This window comes from Nerophis ophidion, linkage group LG04, assembly GCF_033978795.1.
Source record: "Nerophis ophidion isolate RoL-2023_Sa linkage group LG04, RoL_Noph_v1.0, whole genome shotgun sequence".
Lineage (NCBI taxonomy): Eukaryota > Metazoa > Chordata > Actinopteri > Syngnathiformes > Syngnathidae > Nerophis > Nerophis ophidion.
In genome coordinates, this window is record NC_084614.1 from 50,103,033 (window position 1) to 50,119,534 (window position 16,502).

Sequence of the window (16,502 nt, forward strand, 5' to 3'; positions counted from 1 at the left end):
AGGAGAACATCGTCACCGTAACACAACATTAACACAACAGAAACAATTCCTAGAACTCCATGTGTTATAATATACACCCCCACCACCTAATCCCGCCCAGCTCAACCAACGTACGGAGGGGGTCGGTGATGTTTTGTGGCACGGGGTTGGGCGGTAGCGGGATTGTAGCCCGGAAGAGTCAGCGCTGCTTGGGCTTGTGGGTATTTGTTATGTTGTGTTTATGTTTTATTACAGTGAGGATGTTTTCCTGAAATGTGTTTATCATTCTTGTTCGATGTGGGTTCACAGCAGTGTGGTGCACATTTGTAACAGTGTTAAAGTTGTTTGTACAGCCACCGTCAGTGTGACCTGTGTGGCTGTTGACCAAGTATATCTTGCAGTCACTTTTCTAATGAACGACGAAACCATGCTCATCACATGCCTCAATTGGCACCCTGATGATTTGATGAATGAGCGTTCAATGAAACCCACCACGGTATTATGTGTCATATTCGCCCGGCCAAACTTTGAGTCAACCCTACATGAGGGTCAGTGAAATTCTTGTGGTGAAATGACAGGAATGGTAAGTATGTCGCTAGGGTGGGATACCCATTCATGCAAGGTTAACCCACTTTGTATCAATTTCCTGCATCCCCAGCTAAAGTCAATGAGACACCCCTGATCCTAACAATTCAGAAAAAATATGTTAAACAATGGTATTTTTCTGTGGAATCGCCAGCATTGTCACTTCACTAAAGGTGGTTGATCGTAATAATTTGGAAAAACTCTTTAGAATAAAGGTATTTTTCTGCAGAACTGTTTGCATCGTCACTTTATTAAAGGTGGTTGATCTTAATAATTTAGTAAAAATCTGTAAAATTACGATATTTCACCCCAAAACGTTTCATGAAAATTTCTGTAAATCGAATATTTTTGATCATTATTTGGTTTACAATGTTTTACTTTAGTTTTATGGTTTTTGTTTGGCAGCCGTCGCTGCCAGTAAATGACCGTTTTTTTACAAAATTTATTTTTACAGTGTTTGCAAAGATAAAAGTTATTTTTTTTTATTCAATATAACAGTAAAACTGTCATACTAAATATGAAAGGTTAATAAACATAACTCCAAAACCAAACATGAAATCTGTCTAAAAAAGCCTGTAATATTGACTTTATGTGAGTTTTACCTGAATTAGGTATTTTGGAAAGGTTCACAAATACAAAAATTTGGTTTTACTGGCCTCACATTGGTCACACTCAATAAGACAGTTTTTGAACCCTATCTCCACAAATACACATAAAAAATTACAAAAAAATGCCTGAAGAAATGTATCTTTGTGAGTTTTACTGGATAAAAAAAACATTTTGTAAGGGTTGCAAAAACAAAAAGAAATGTTTTGTAATGTTAATGTAATTTTAAGGTAAATTAATTTTTTAAAATATTTATGTGTATTTTCACATTCAAGGCGAAAAATATATGTAGCCTCTTATAAAAGGTTTATGCTCAAACTAACATTTACATTTTTTTCCCTGTAATATGACATACATGAGTGACTGCAAGACATACTTAATCAACAATCAAGAGCCTTACAGATCACACTGACGGTGGCCGTACAAAAAACTTTAACAATGTTACAAATATGCGCCAAATTGTGGAGCCACATCAAACAAGAATGACAAACAAATTTCTGGAGAACATCTTCACCGTAACACAACATTAACACAACAGAAACAAAACCCAGAATTCCATGTGTTACAATATACACCCCCACCACCTAACCCCGCCCACCTCAACCAACGCATGGAGGGGGGCAGTGATGTTTTGGGGTGCGGGGTTGGGTGGTAGCAGGGGTGTAGCCCGGAAGAGTCAGCGCTGCATGGGCTTGTGGGTATTTGTTATGTTATGTTGTGTTTATGTTTTTTTACAGTGAGGATGTTTTCCTGAAATGTGTTTATCATTCTTGTTCGATGTAGATTCACAGTGTGGTGCATATTTTGTAACAGTGTTAAAGTTGTTTGTACAGCCACCAGCAGTGTGACCTGTGTGGCTGTTGACCAAGTATGTCTTGCAGTCACTATCACATGCAGGACAATACCGTGCACATCACACTCATCAGTAGGCGTGCTGATGATTTGGTGAATGAACGTATAAAAAATCACCCGGCCAGACTTGGGTCAATCCTACATGAAGGTCAGTAAAATTCTCACAGTGAAATGGTAGGATCAGTAAGTATGTTGCTAGGGTGGGGTGGCCATTCATGCAAGGTGAATCCACTTTGCATCAAGTTCCTGCATCCAGTGGCCCCCCACTAAAGTCAATAAGACACCCCTGATCCTAACTATTCAGAAAAAATCTGTAAAACAATGGTATTTTTCTGAGGAACCGCCAGCATTGTCACTTCACTAAAGGTGGTTGGTCGTAATAATTTGGAAAAACTCTTTAGAATAAAGGTATTTTTCTGCAGAACTGTTTGCATCGTCACTTTATTAAAGGTGGTTGATCTTAATAATTTAGTAAAAATCTGTAAAATTATGATATTTCACCCCAAAACGTTTCATGAAAATTTCTGTAAATATAATATTTTTGATCATTATTTGGTTTACAATGTTTTACTTTAGTTTTATGGTTTTTGTTTGGCAGCCGTAGCTGCCAGTAAATGACCGTTTTTTTACAAAATTTATTATTACAGTGTTTGCAAAGATAAAAGTTAGTTTTTTTTATTCAATATAACAGTAAAACTGTCATACTAATTATGAAAGGTTAATAAACATAACTCCAAAACCAAACATGAAATCTGTCTAAAAAAGCCCGTAATGTTGACTTTATGTGAGTTTTACCTGAATTAGGTATTTTGGAAAGGTTCACAAATACAAAAATTTGGTTTTACTTGCCTCACATTGGTCACACTCAATAAGACCGTTTTTGAACCCTATCGCCAAAAATACACATGCAAAATTACAAAAAAATGCCTGAAGAAATGTATCTTTGTGAGTTTTACAGGATAAAAATAACATTTTGTAAGGGTTGCAAAAACAAAAAGAAATGTTTTACCCAATTTGACAGTAATGTACTTAAAATCCTGAGACAATGCAAAAAGAGCAATAAAAATGTATTCCAACATAATTCCTAATCCAAAGGTGCAAAATGTCTAAAAATGCCTGTGATATTGAATCCATGTGAGTTTTACTAGATACAGTTGATTTCCTATGGTTTGCAAATCCAAAAATTAGGTTTTACTCAATATGACTGTATACTGTAACACTCAATATGACAGTTATTTAAACATAACTCCTACACCACACATGGCTAAAAATTCCTGAAATAATGCATCTTTGGGAGTTTTACTCGAAACGATTGCTTTTTTAAATCTTTGCAATGCAAAAAATTGTTGTTTTACTCAATATGACAATAATGTTCTTGGAATCCTGAGATAATGCGAAAAAAGCAATAAAAATGTTTTCAAACACAACTTTTAAACAACACATGCAAAACGGCTAATAATGCCTAGAGATGTGTATCTTTGTTTGTTGTAGTAGAAAAATGATCATTTGTAGGGTTCACTGTAAAAAAAAAAAAAAAAAATCAAATTTTTATGGTTAGTTTACTCTAAATTTCTACTGTAATTTTTCAATTATTTTTAGATAGGTTGAAAAGCTGTAGAATTGAAAACCATCCATCCCATCCATTTTCTACCGCTTATTCCCTTTCGGGGTCGCGGGGGGCGCTGGCGCCTATCTCAGCTACAATCGGGCGGAAGGCGGGGTACACCCTGGACAAGTCGCCACCTCATCGCAGGGCCAACACAGATAGACAGACAACATTCACACTCACATTCACACACTAGGGCCGATTTAGTGTTGCCAATCAACCTATCCCCAGGTGCATGTCTTTGGAAGTGGGAGGAAGCCGGAGTACCCGGAGGGAACCCACGCATTCACGGGGAGAACATGCAAACTCCACACAGAAAGATCCCGAGCCTGGATTTGAACCCAGGACTGCAGGACCTTCGTATTGTGCGGCAGACGCACTAACCCCTCTGCCACCGTGAAGCCCAGAAAACATGAAAACATGAAAACATTATCTGTAAATAAACAAACCGCCTGTTATTTTGAATAATATACCAGTAATGACGAACTATGTATATTCCTATTTTTTACAGAAAAATACCAAATTAATTATACATATTATTTTCTGTTTTCTCAAATTACTTTCAATTTCATGTAAAATTACAGTAATTAACTTCATATAAATATGTAGCTTGTTATATAAAAGTATTTGTGCATACTAACAATCTAAAAGTTTTATATGTAATTTTAAGGTAAATCAATTTTTTTAAATATTTATGTGTATTTTCACATTCAAGGCGAAAAATATATGTAGCCTCTTATAAAAGGTTTATGCTCAAACTAACAATTACATTTTTTTTCCCTGTGATATGACATACATGAATGACTGCAAGACATACTTAATCAACAGTCAACAGCCTTACAGATCACACTGACGATGGCCGTACAAATGACTTTAACAATGTTACAAATATGCGCCACACTGTAGAGCCACATCAAACAAGAATGACAAACACATTTCAGGGGAACATCTTCACCGTAACACAACATTAACACAACAGAAACAATACCCAGAATTCCATGTGTTACAATACACACCCCCACCACCTAAACCCGCCCACCTCAACAAACGCACGGAGGGGGGCGGTGATGTTTTGGGGCGCGGGGTTGGGTGGTAGCGGGGATGTAGCCCGGAAGAGATAGCGCTGCATGGTTTTGTGGGTATTTGTTATGTTGTGTTTATGTTTTATTACAGTGAAGATGTTTTCCTGAAATGTGTTTATCATTCTTTTTCAATGCGGGTTCACAGTGTGGTGCATATTTGTAACAGTGTTAAAGTTGTTTGTGCAGCCACCGTCAGTGTGACCTGTGTGGCTGTTGACCAAGTATATCTTGCAGTCACTATCATATGCACAACAATACCGTGCACATCACATGCCTCAATTGGCACGCTGATGATTTGGTGAATGAGCGTACAAAAAAGCCCACCGCGTTACTACTTGTCATATTCGCCCGGCCAAGCTTTGAGTCAATCCTATATGAGGGTAGTGAAATTCTCGGGGTGAAATGGTGGGATTGGTAAGTACGTTGCTAGGTTGGGATAGCGATTCATGCAAGGTTAACCCACTTTGTATCAATTTCCTCCATCCACTGGCCCACCGGTAAAGTGAATGAGATACCCCTGATCCTAACAATTCAGAAAAAATCTGTTAAACAATGGTATTTTTCTGTGGAACCGCCAGCATTGTCACTTCACTAAAGGTGATTGATCGTAATAATTTGGAAAAACTCTTTAGAATAAAGGTATTTTTTCTGCAGAACTGTTTGCATCGTCACTTTATTAAAGGTGGTTGATCTTAATAATTTTGTAAAAATCTGTAAAATTACGATATTTCTCCCCAAAACATTTCATAAAAAATTCTGTAAATATAATGTTTTTGATCATTATTTGGTTTACAATGTTTTACTTTAATTTTATGGTTTTTGTTTGGCAGCCGTAGCTGCCAGTAAATGACCGTTTTTTTTACAGAATTTTTTTTTAAAGTGTTTTCAAAGATACAAGTTTGTTTTTTTTATTCGATATAACAGTATTACTGTCATACTAAATATGAAAGGTTCATAAACATAACTCCAAAACCAAACATAAAATCTGTCTAAAAAAGCCTGTATTATTGACTTTATGTGAGTTTTACCTGAATTAGGTATTTTGGAAGGGTTCACAATAACAAAAATTTGGTTTTACTGGCCTCACATTGGTCACACTCAATAAGACAGTTTTTGAACCATATCTCCAAAAATACACATGCGAAATTAAAAAAAAATGCCTGAAGAAATGTATATTTGTGAGTTTTACTGAAAAAAAAAAACATTTTGTAAGGTTTGCAAAAACAAAAAGAAATGTTTTACCCAATTTGACAGTAATGTACTTAAAATCCTGAGATAATGCAAAAAGAGCAATAAAAATGTATTCCAAAATAATTCCTAATCCAAACGTGCAATTTGTCTAAAAAAGCATGTAATATTGATTTTATGCGAGTTTTAGCAGAATCAGGTATTTTTGAAAGAATCACAAATACAAAAATTAGGTTTTACTGGCCTCATATTGGTCACACTCAAAATGACAGTTTTTGAAACATAACTCCAAAAATGCACATGCAAAATGTCTAATAATGCCTGAATAAATGCATCTTTGAGAGTTTTCCTGAAAAAAAAACATTTGGTAAGGTTTGCAAAAACAAAATTTGATTTGTTACTCAATTTGACAGTAATGTACTTAGACTCCTGAGATAATGCGAAAAAAGCAATAAAAATGTATTCCAACATAATTCCTAATCAAAACGTGCAAAATGTCTAAAAATGCCTGTGATATTGAATACATGTGAGTTTTACTAGATACATTTGTTTTTCAATGGTTTGCACATACAAAAATGAGGTTTTACTCAATATGACTGTATACTGTAACACTCAATATGACAGTTTTTTAAACATAACTCCTACACCACACATGAAAAATGGCTAATAATGCCGGAAATAATGCATCTTTGGGAGTTTTACTCGAAACATATGCTTTTTTAAATCTTGCAAATGCAAAAGGTTGTTTTTTACTCAATATGACTATAATGTTCTTAGAATCCTGAGATAATGCGAAAAAAGCAATAAAATTGTATTCAAACATAACTTCTAAACAACACATGCAAAATGGCTAATAATGCCTAGAGATATGTATGTTTGTTAGTTGTACTCGAAAAATAATCTTTTGTAAGGTTTGCAAAGACACAAGTTAGTTTTTTATTCAATATAACAGTGTAATTGTCATACTAAATATAAATGATAAATGGGTTGTACTTGTATAGCGCTTTTCTACCTTCAAGGTACTCAAAGCGCTTTAACACTACTTCCACATTTACCCATTCACACACACATTCACACACTGATGGATGGAGCTGCCATGCAATGCGCTAACCAGCACCCATCAGGAGCAAGGGTGAAGTGTCTTGCTCAGGACACAACTGACGTGACGAGGTTGGTACTAGGTGGGAATTGAACCAGGGACGCTCGGGTTGCGCACGGCCACTCTCCCCACTGCGCCACGCCGTCCCTATGAAATATGAAAAATATGAAATATAAATATGAAAGGTTTATAATCATAACTCCAAAACCAAACATGAAATTTGTCTAAAAAAGCCTGTAATATTGAATTTATGTGAGTTTCAGCAGAATCAGGTATTTTGGAAAGAATCACAAATACAAATATTAGATTTTACTGGCCTCATATTGGTCACACTCAAAATGACAGTTTTTGAAACATAACTCCAAAAATACACATGCAAAATGTCTAATAATGCCCGAAGAAATGCATCTTTGAGAGTTTTCCTGGAAAAAAAACATTTGGTAAGGTTTGCAAAAACAAAATTTGATTTGTTACTCAATTTGACAGCAATGTACTTAGAATCCTGAGATAATGCGAAAAAAGCAATAAAAATGTATTCCAACATAATTTCTAAATCCAAACGTGCAAAATGTCTAAAAATGCCTGTGATATTGAATACATGTGAGTTTTACTAGATGCAGTTGTTTTTCTATGGTTTGCAAATACAAAAATGAGGTTTTACTAAATATGACTGTATACTCTAACACTCAATATGACAGTTATTTAAACATAACTCCTACACCACACATGAAAAATGGCTAATAATGCCTGAAAAAATGCATCTTTGGGAGTTTTACTCGAAACATATGCTTTTTTAAATCTTGCAAATGCAAAAAGTAGTTTTTTACTCTATGTGACTATAATAGTCTTACAATCCTGAGATAATGCGAAAAAAGCAATAAAAATGTATTCAAACATAACTTCTAAACAACACATGCAAAATGGCTAATAATAGCTAGAGATATGTTTTTTTTGTTAGTTGTACTAGAAAAATGATATTTTGTAAGGTTTGCAAAGACACAAGTTAGTTTTTTTATTCAATATAACAGTGTAACTGTCATACTAAATATGAAAGGTTTATAATCATAACTCCAAAACCAAATATGAAATGTGTCTTAAAAAGCCTTTAATATTGAATTTATGTAAGTTTTAGCAGAATCAGGTATTTTGGAAAGAATCACAAATACAAATATTAGATTTTACTGGCCTCATATTGGTCACACTCAAAATGACAGTTTTTGAAGCATAACTCCAAAAATACACATGCAAAATGTCTAATAATGCCTGAAAAAATGCATCTTCGAGAGTTTTCCTGAAAAAAAAACATTTGGTAAGGTTTGCAAAAACAAAATTTAATTTGTTACTCAATTTGACAGTAATGTACTTAGAATCCTGAGATAATGCGAAAAAAGCAATAAAAATGTATTCCAACATAATTCCTAATCCAAACATGCAAAAAGTCTAAAAATGCCTGTGATATTGAATACATGTGAGTTTTAATAGATACAGTTGTTTTTCTATGGTTTGCAAATACAAAAATGAGGTTTTACTCAATATGACTGTATACTCTAACACTCAATATGACAGTTATTTAAACATAACTCCTACACCACACATGAAAAATGGCTAATAATGCCTGAAAAAATGCATCTTTGGGAGTTTTACTCGAAACATATGCTTTTTTAAATCTTGCAAATGCAAAAAGTAGTTTTTTACTCAATGTGACTATAATAGTCTTACAATCCTGAGATAATGCGAAAAAAGCAATAAAAATGTATTCAAACATAACTTCTAAACAACACATGCAAAATGGCTAATAATGCCTAGAGATATGTTTGTTGGTTAGTTGTACTAAAAAAATGATATTTTGTAAGGTTTGCAAAGACACAAGTTAGTTTTTTTATTCAATAATAACAGTGTAACTGTCATACTAAATATGAAAGGTTTATAATCATAACTCCAAAACCAAATATGAAATGTGTCTTAAAAAGCCTTTAATATTGAATTTATTTAAGTTTTACCAAAATCAGGTATTTTGGAAAGAATCACAAATACAAATATTAGATTTTACTGGCCTCATATTGGTCACACTCAAAATGACAGTTTTTGAAACATAACTCCAAAAATACACATGCAAAATGTCTAATAATGCCCGAAGAAATGCATCTTTGAGAGTTTTCCTGAAAAAAAAAAACATTTGGTAAGGTTTGCAAAAACAAAATTTGATTTGTTACTCAATTTGACAGTAATGTACTTAGAATCCTGAGATAATGCGAAAAAAGCAATAAAATGTATTCCAACATAATTCCTAATCCAAACGTGCAAAATGTCTAAAAATGCCTGTGATATTGAATATTTTTGAGTTTTACTAGATACAGATGATTTTCTATGGTTTGTAAATACAAAAATGAGGTTTTACTCAATATGACTGTATACTGTAACACTCAATATGACAGTTATTTAAACATAACTCCTACACCACACATGACAAATGGCTAAGAATGCCTGAAATAATGCATCTTTGGGAGTTTTACTCGAAACATATGCTTTTTTAAATCTTGCAAATGCAAAAAGTAGTTTTTTACTCAATATGATTATAATAGTCTTACAATCCTGAGATAATGCGAAAAAAGCAATAAAAATGTATTCAAACATAACTTCTAAACAACACATGCAAAATGGCTAATAATAGCTAGAGATATGTTTTTTTGTTAGTTGTACTAGAAAAATGATCTTTTGTAAGGTTTGCAAAGACACAAGTTAGTTTTTTTATTCAATATAACAGTGTAACTGTCATACTAAATATGAAAGGTTTATAATCATAACTCCAAAACCAAATATGAAATGTGTCTTAAAAAGCCTTTAATATTGAATTTATTTAAGTTTTACCAAAATCAGGTATTTTGGAAAGAATCACAAATACAAATATTAGATTTTACTGGCCTCATATTGGTCACACTCAAAATGACAGTTTTTGAAACATAACTCCAAAAATACACATGCAAAATGTCTAATAATGCCCGAAGAAATGCATCTTTGAGAGTTTTCCTGAAAAAAAAAAACATTTGGTAAGGTTTGCAAAAACAAAATTTGATTTGTTACTCAATTTGACAGTAATGTACTTAGAATCCTGAGATAATGCGAAAAAAGCAATAAAAATGTATTCCAACATAATTCCTAATCCAAACGTGCAAAATGTCTAAAAATGCCTGTGATATTGAATATTTTTGAGTTTTACTAGATACAGATGATTTTCTATGGTTTGTAAATACAAAAATGAGGTTTTACTCAATATGACTGTATACTGTAACACTCAATATGACAGTTATTTAAACATAACTCCTACACCACACATGAAAAATGGCTAATAATGCCTGAAAAAATGCATCTTTGGGAGTTTTACTCGAAACATATGCTTTTTTAAATCTTGCAAATGCAAAAAGTAGTTTTTTACTCAATATGACTATAATAGTCTTACAATCCTGAGATAGTGCGAAAAAAACAATGAAAATGTCTTCAAACATAACTTCTAAACAACACATGCAAAATGGCTAATAATAGCTAGAGATATGTTTTTTTGTTAGTTGTACTAGAAAAATGATCTTTTGTAAGGTTTGCAAATACACAAGTTAGTTTTTTTATTCAATATAACAGTGTAACTGTCATACTAAATATGAAAGGTTTATAATCATAACTCCAAAACCAAATATGAAATTTGTCTTAAAAAGCCTTTAATATTGAATTTGTGTAAGTTTTAGCAAAATCAGGTATTTTGGAAAGAATCACAGATACAAATATTAGATTTTACTGGCCTCATATTGGTCACACTCAAAATGACAGTTTTTGGCGCATAACTCCAAAAATACACATGCAAAATGTCTAATAATGCCTGAAAAAATGCATCTTCGAGAGTTTTCCTGAAAAAAAACATTTGGTAAGGTTTGCAAAAACAAAATTTGATTTGTTACTCAATTTGACAGTAATGCACTTAGAATCCTGAGATAATGCGAAAAAAGCAATAAAAATGTAGTCCAACGTAATTCCTAATGCAAACGTGCAAAATGTCTAAAAATGCCTGTGATATTGAATACATGTGAGTTTTACTAGATGCAGTTTTTTTTCTATGGTTTGCAAATACAAAAATGAGGTTTTACTCAATATGACTGTATACTGTAACACTCAATATGACAGTTATTTAAACATAACTCCTGCACCACACATGAAAAATGGCTAATAATGCCTGAAAAAATGCATCTTTGGGAGTTTTACTCGAAACATATGCTTTTTTAAATCTTGCAAGTGCAAATAGTAGTTTTTTTTACTCAATATGACTATAATAGTCTTACAATCCTGAGATAATGCGAAAAAAGCATTACAAATGTATTCAAACATAACTTCTGAACAACACATGCAAAATGGCTAATAATGCCTAGAGATATGTTTGTTGGTTAGTTGTACTAGAAAAATGATATTTTGTAAGGTTTGCAAAGACACAAGTTAGTTTTTTTATTCAATATAACAGTGTAACTGTCATACTAAATATGAAAGGTTTATAATCATAACTCCAAAACCAAATATGAAATTCGTCTTTAAAAGCCTTTAATATTGAATTTATGTAAGTTTTAGCAGAATCAGGTATTTTGGAAAGAATCACAAATACAAATATTAGATTTTACTGGCCTCATATTGGTCACACTCAAAATGACAGATTTTGAAACATAACTCCAAAAATACACATGCAAAATGTCTAATAATGCCCGAAGAAATGCATCTTTGAGAGTTTTCCTGGAAAAAAAACATTTGGTAAGGTTTGCAAAAACAAAATTTAATTTGTTACTCAATTTGACAGTAATGTACTTAGAATCCTGAGATAATGCGAAAAAAGCAATAAAAATGTATTCCAACATAATTCCTAATCCAAACATGCAAAAAGTCTAAAAATGCCTGTGATATTGAATACATGTGAGTTTTACTAGATACAGTTGTTTTTCTATGGTTTGCAAATACAAAAATGAGGTTTTACTCAATATGACTGTATACTGTAACACTCAATATGACAGTTATTTAAACATAACTCCTACACCACACATGAAAAATGGCTAATAATGCCTGAAATAATGCATCTTTGGGAGTTTTACTCGAAACATATGCTTTTTTAAATCTTGCAAATGCCAAAAGTAGTTTTTTACTCAATATGACTATAATAGTCTGAAAATCCTGAGATAATGCGAAAAAAGCAATAAAAATTTATTCAAACATAACTTCTAAACAACACTTGCAAAATGGCTAATAATAGCCAGAGATATGTTTTTTTGTTAGTTGTACTAGAAAAATTATCTTTTGTAAGGTTTGCAAAGACACAAGTTAGTTTTTTTATTCAATATAACAGTGTAACTGTCATACTAAATATGAAAGGTTTATAATCATAACTCCAAAACCAAATATGAAATGTGTCTTAAAAAGCCTTTAATATTGAATTTATGTAAGTTTTAGCAGAATCAGGTATTTTGGAAAGAATCACAAATACAAATATTAGATTTTACTGGCCTCATATTGGTCACACTCAAAATGACAGTTTTTGAAGCATAACTCCAAAACTGCACATGCAAAATGTCTAAGAATGCCTGAAAAATTGCATCTTTGAGAGTTTTCCTGAAAAAAAAAACATTTGATAAGGTTTGAAAAAACAAAATTTGCTTCGTTACTCAATTTGACAGTAATGTACTTAGAATCCTGAGATAATGCGAAAAAAGCAATACAAATGTATTCCAACATAATTTCTAAATCCAAACGTGCAAAATGTCTAAAAATGCCCGTGATATTGAATACATGTGAGTTTTACTTGATGCAGTTGTTTTTCTATGGTTTGCAAATACAAAAATGAGGTTTTACTCAATATGACTGTATACTGTAACACTCAATATGACAGTTATTTAAACATAACTCCTACACCACACATGAAAAATGGCTAATAATGACTTAAATAATGCATCTTTGGGAGTTTACTCGAAACATACACTTTTTTAAATCTTGCAAATGCAAAAAGTAGTTTTTTACTCAATATGACTATAATGTTCTTGGAATCCTGAGATAATTTGAAAAAAGGTACAAAATTGTATCAAACATAACTTCTAAACAACACATGCAAAATGGCTAATAATGCCTAGAGATATGTATTTTTGTTAGTTGTACTAGAAAAATGATCTTTTGTAAGGTTTGCAAAGACACAAGTTAGTTTTTTTTATTCAATATAACAGTGTAACTGTCATACTAAATATGAAAGGTTTATAATCATAACTCCAAAACCAAACATGAAATTTGTCTTAAAAAGCCTTTAATATTGAATTTATGTAAGTTTTACCAGAATCAGGTATTTTGGAAAGAATCACAAATACAAATATTACATTTTACTGGCCTCATATTGGTCACACTCAAAAGAACAGTTTTTGAAACATAACTCCAAAAATACACATGCAAAATGTCTAATAATGCCTGAAGAAATGCATCTTTGAGAGTTTTCCTGAAAAAAAAAAAACATTTGGTAAGGTTTGCAAAAACAAAATTTGATTTGTTACTCAATTTTACAGTAATGTACTTAGAATCCTGAGATAATGCGAAAAAGCAATGAAAATGTATTCCAACATAATTCTAAATCCAAACGTGCAAAATGTCTAAAAATGCCTGTGATATTGAATACTTGTGAGTTTTGCTGGATACAGATGTTTTTTTTATGGTTTGCAAATACAAAAATGAGGTTTTACTCAATATGACTGTATTCTGTAACACTCAATATGACAGTTTTTTAAACATAACTCCTACACCACACATGAAAAATAGCTAATAATGCCTGAAATAATGCATCTTTGGGAGTTTTACTCGAAACATATGCTTTTTTAAATCTTGCAAATGCAAAAAGTAGTGTTTTACTCAATATGACTAAAATGTTCTTAGAATCCTGAGATAATTTGAAAAAAGAAATAAAATTGTATTCAAACATAACTTCTAAACAACACATGCAAAATGGCTAATAATGCCTAGAGATATGTTTTTTGGTTAGTTGTCCTAGAAAAATGATCTTTTGTAAGGTTTGCAAAGACACAAGTTAGTTTTTTTATTCAATATAACAGTGTAACTGTCATACTAAATATGAAAGGTTTATAATCATAACTCCAAAACCGAACATGAAATTTGTTTAAAAAAGCCTGTAATATTGAATTTATGTGAATTTCTAGCAGAATCAGGTATTTTGGAAAGGTTCACAAATACAAAAATTAGGTTTTACTGGCCTCATATTGGTCACACTCAAAATGACAGTTTTTGAAACATAACTCCAAAAATAGACATGCAAAATGTCTAATAATGCCTGAAGAAATGCATCTTTGAGAGTTTTCCTGAAAAAAAAAAACATTTGGTGACGTTTGCAAAAAACTTTTTTTTATTTTTTACTCAATTTGACGGCAATGTACATAGGATCCTGAGATAATGCAAAAAAAGCAATGAAAATGTATTCCAACATAATTCCTAATCCAAACATGCAAAATGTCTAATAATGCCTGAAGAAATGCATCTTCGAGAGTTTTCCTGAAAAAAAAAACATTTGGTAAGGTTTGCAAAAACAAAATTTGATTTGTTACTAAATTTGACAGTAATGTACTTAGAATCCTGAGATAATGCGAAAAAAGCAATAAAAATGTATTCCAACATAACTTCTATTAAACACATGCAAAATGGCTAATAATGCCTAGAGATATGTTTTTTTGTTAGTTGTACTAGAACAATTATCTTTTGTAAGGTTTGCAAAGACACAAGTTAGTTTTTTTATTCAATATAACAGTGTAACTGTCATACTAAATATGAAAGGTTTATAATCATAACTCCAAAACCAAATATGAAATTTGTCTTAAAAAGCCTTTAATATTGATATTATGTAAGTTTTAGCAGAATCAGGTATTTTGGAAAGAATCACAAATACAAATATTAGATTTTACTGGCCTCATATTGGTCACACTCAAAATGACAGTTTTTGAAACATAACTCCAAAAATACACATGCAAAATGTCTAATAATGCCTGAAGAAATGCATCTTCGAGAGTTTTCCTGAAAAAAAAAAACATTTGGTAAGGTTAACAAAAACCAAATTTGATTTGTTACTCAATTTGACAGTAATGTACTTAGAATCCTGAGATAATGCGAAAAAAGCAATAAAAATGTATTCCAACATAATTCCTAATCCAAACGTGCAAAAAGTCTAAAAATGCCTGTGATATTGAATACATGTGAGTTTTACTATATACAGTTGTTTTTCTATGGTTTGCAAATACAAAAATGAGGTTTTACTCAATATGACTGTATACTGTAACACTCAATATGACAGTTTTTTAAACATAACTCCTACACCACACATGAAAAATGGCTAATAATGCCTGAAATAATGCATCTTTGGGAGTTTTACTCGAAACATATGCTTTTTTAAATCTTGCAAATGCCAAAAGTAGTTTTTTACTCAATATGACTATAATAGTCTGAGAATCCTGAGATAATGCGAAAAAAGCAATACAAATTTATTCAAACATAACTTCTAAACAACACTTGCAAAATGGCTAATAATAGCCAGAGATATGTTTTTTTGTTAGTTGTACTAGAAAAATGATCTTTTGTAAGGTTTGCAAAGACACAAGTTAGTTTTTTATTCAATATAACAGTGTAACTGTCATACTAAATATGAAAGTTTTATAATCATAACTCCAAAACCAAATTTGATTAAAAAAAACTAACTTGTGTCTTTGTTAACCTTACAAAAGATACTTTCTCTAGTACAACTAACGAAAATGTATATCTCTAGTCATTATTAGCCATGTTGCATGTGTTGTTTGGAAGTTATGTTTGAATACAATTTTATTGCTTTTTTTCGCATTATCTCAGAATTCAAAGAACATTATAGTCATATTGAGTAGAACAACAATTTTTGGCATTGCAAATATTTAAAAAAGCAATCGTTTCGAGTAAAACTCTCAAAGATGCATTATTTCAGACATTATTAGCCATTTTTCATGTGTGGTGTAGGAGTTATGTTTAAGTAACTGTCATATTGAGTGTTACAGTATACAGTCATATTGAATAAAACCTAATTTTTGTATTTGCAAACCATAGAAAAGCAACTGTATCTAGTAAAACTCACATGGATTCAATATCACAGGCATTTTTAGACAATTTGCACGTTTGGATTAGGAATTATGTTGGAATACATTTTTATTGCTCTTTTTGCATTATCTCAGGATTTTAAGTACATTACTGTCAAATTGGGTAAAACATGTATTTTTGTTTTTGCAAACCTTACAAAATGTTTTTTTCCAGTAAAACTCACAAATATACATTTCTTCAGGCATTTTTTTGTAGATGTGCATGTGTATTTTTGGAGATATGGTTCAAAAAACGTCTTATTGAGTGTGACCAATGTGAGGCCAGTAAAACCAAATTTTTGTATTTGAAAACCTTTCCAAAATACCTAATTCAGGTAAAACTCACA